Raw genomic sequence first — 3,628 nt, 5'->3', positions numbered from 1 at the left:
ACAGAGAGAGAGAGAGAGAGAGAGAGAGAGAGAGAGAGAGAGAGAGAGAGAGAGAGACTAAATAAAATATTTTAAACTAGAAAGAAGTGCTTCAATTTATTACAGTATTTAAACCAAAAACGCAGACTGTTTGCAGAGCTTTGTGGGAAGAGTTTTTTTTTTAAATCCTTGCTCATCCACTGCATACCCCACCTGCCCCACTGTGGGGGGCTGGGACACATTCCTTGTTTCCTCTAAGGGCCACTCACTGCAACACAGGCACAAGACTAAAACAAGGAGAAACCTGCTGTCAGAACTCTAGAACCCCTCTGGGAAGGACAGTGAGCCCAAGGCATGCTGGAGGGACACCTTGAAGAGGCTGTGGTGGTGTCACTGAAGCAGTGGAGAGGCGAGCTGGAGAGAAACTCACGTTTCTTGGCAATTCCGAACCTTCTTTGAAATAGCAGCTCTCTGAGGCTAGGATGGAGGCAATGGACACTTAGCCTGGAAAAAATATCTGCACAACCCCCCTGGGGCGTCTGGGGGAAGCCAAACGCATACTGTAGGAAGGTCAAGTCTCTTTGTTCTCATTTGTTAGGTGAACATCTGGGCTTTCTAGAATACCAGCATCCCGACTTTACAGTCAAGTTACAGTCAAGACGTACTCATCTCCAGTGTGTGCTCATCCACATTCTAACCTGCCACATAAAGAGTGGGCATTTTACTCCTCCTGGCACAACGGGCACCTAGTGTAGCATGTCTACTGCATGTTTGGTGTTAAATAAAATGTGTGCTGGGCCACCACCCCCCCAAAAAAAAGTATACAAAAATTGTTTAATCCACAGTTGGTCTATATACTGTTGCCCCTCAGAGAGCCATGCAATCAGTTTCCAGAGGAAAACCATCACAAATTAAAAATATGCCAAGTCCAAGCTTATTACCAACAGCCCTCCCAGCACCCCGGCTCAGCCACAGCACACTGCAAGGCATTGGTTGTTGCACCTCCTGACCTCAGGACTGGGCATCGTGAGAAAAAAAAAACTGCTTTACATATCAGGAGCACAGGAAAGAGACCAAAACTCAAACTTGAAGCACAGTTTTTCCTGCGTCCACAGTGTAACACTGAAAAAAAAAAAATCATAAATGAAATCATCCCAAGCTGGGCAGCATCCATGCTTACAAATATCCTGTCGGCCTGTCTGTCGGAGACCAGCAGATGTTTGCTTCTTTCTTTCCAGTGGGCCACAGCTACAAGGGTACACTCATCCTCCACAGAGTCAGAATATGGGTGCGCTCACTTTTTCAGTGGGTCTGTGCCAGCCTCTGCTCTGCCTCCCAAATCCTTCCCTTTGGTTCACATGTCCCAATCTTATTCCACTCCTTAACATCCAAATTAACATTGATTTTTTTTTTTTGGCAGAGACATTTTAAATGTTGTTGTATTTGCAAAGCTAAATTACACACAATAAACAGTTGGGGTAGTGGTCTCTTAAGCCAGCACTTCTCTCTGTGGGGGCAGGATCTTCTTCTGGGACTGGTGAGATGGCTCGGCAGGTGAGATAACGAAGCCACTACAAACCACTTGTTTCACAAACCTGGTCTACCTGAGTTCCATCGCTGGAACCCACATAAAGGCAGGAGGGGAGAAAAGATTCCACAAAGTTTTCCTGTGGGCACAAGCGAGTGACTCGAAGAAGTTTCCCAAATGGCTATCGTTTTGACTCCAATTACAATGATGTCTATTGCTGAGCATACACCTATAACCTTATGGATGTGCCCTGTTATCAGTAGACAGAGGAAGAAAAGACTAGGGCCTTGTTGACTTATTATTCTGAATGTGGTGCCGAACATTGTGCAGTACAAATACGCCCAGAAGTATTTGTGCTTAGTGAAGTATTGGAGTGTGGATACAAACAGACTCTCCTAGAGAAAAGCAGGCTCGTCAGATGGCATTGTGTCCAGCTCCCCATTCCCCATCCTTAACCAACACCAGTCATCTCTGCTATCACAGGAATTTACAGGAAACTGAAATCCAGGAAGAGATGAGAGATAATCCCAGGGTATAGTAGCAAAAGATCTGTCTCAAAACCAGACAGTGGCCTTTTTTTTTTTTTCAAATATATGCATTGAGCAAAGCAAACCTGAACTTCTAGTCATGCAGCATTAAAATTTACCACTTCCATTCGATAATAGACTGCTGCTGTGCACATCCACTTTATGGTTTGTTGCGTTAGTAACAACCAGCTCATGGTGGGCAGCTCAGGTCTCATGGTACCTTGGTGGCCCATTGTCAAACATTCAGTTTCCACTAAGGCCTAATAACAGGCTAGAGCTCTCTCAACGGGAGAATAGTTGTCTACAGATGATGGTAGAGCCTTGTTTCAAAACCCCAAATTTCTGTGACTCACCTTCAGGGGCCTGCCAAAGGCTCTAAGCATCATCGCTATCTGCCACTGACACCTCAAGTACCATCAGGTCCTGCTGGGTCATATGGTCCAAGTGGCAGAGTAGCCTGCACAGCAGCCTGGACCTGTTGAAGAGCCTTCTCCTATTTCAGGACTCACCCAAAACCAGCAGCTTTCCAAGTTACTTGGTAAATGGTCCTGAGTAACACACCCAAGTGAGGAATGTGCTGTCTCCAAAATTCAAATAGGCCTACAAAACGTGGTGCTTCTTTCTTGGTATTGGGAGGAGCCAGATACAATAATTTATCCTTTACCTTGAAAGGAATATCTCTGCATGCCTCCACACCACTGGCCTACTAAGAATTTCACTGAGGTAGATGGTCCTTGAATTTTGGTTGGATTAATTTCCCATCCTCTGATGTGCATGCTTTACCAACAAGTCCAACTTGGTTCACTCAACGTAATGCCATCAATATAGTGAATCAACATGGTATTTTTGTGGAAGAGGCAATAAAAATCTCTTCCAATGAAGTTATGACACAGGGCTGGAGAGTCAATAAAGCCTTGAGGTGAAACTGTAAAGGTATGCTGCTGGCCTTGCCAACTAAAAGCAAATGGTTTCTGGTAGTCTTTATTGGGCACGTATTGAGGGGGGGAAATGCATTTGCTATATCAATAGCCGCATGCTATGTACCAGGAGATGTGTTCATCTGCTCAGGTAAGGACATCATAAATGGTACAGCAGCTGCTATTGGACTCACTCCTTGATTTAATTTTCAATAGTCGACTGTCATTCTACATGTTCCATCTGTCTCCCACACTGACCAGATTGGAGAGTTTAAGGGAGATGTGGGAACCACCGCATCTTTCAAGTCTTTGATGGTGGCCCTAATTTCTGCAGTTCCTCCAGGTATGTGATACTATTTTGATTCACTATTTTTCCCCCTGGCAGAGGTAACTCTAAAGGCTTCCATTTGGTACTTCCAAACATAATAACCCTTACTCCATAGGTCAGGGAACCAATGGGAGAATTCTGCCAATGTCTAAGTATATCTATTCAAATTATACATTCTGGGGCTGGGGAAATAACCACAGGCTGAGTTGGGGTACCCACTGGACCTAGTGTGAGTTAGACTTCAGCCCAAACTCCATTAATTTCCTAACTCCCATGAACTTGTACTTTAACTGGAGGGTTCCAATGTTTCTTGGGATCTCCCAGAATTAGCATCAATTCAGAATAGGCC

This window comes from Mus pahari, chromosome 1, assembly GCF_900095145.1.
Source record: "Mus pahari chromosome 1, PAHARI_EIJ_v1.1, whole genome shotgun sequence".
Classification (NCBI taxonomy): Eukaryota; Metazoa; Chordata; class Mammalia; order Rodentia; family Muridae; genus Mus; species Mus pahari.
Note: the sequence above shows the minus strand (reverse complement) of the source record.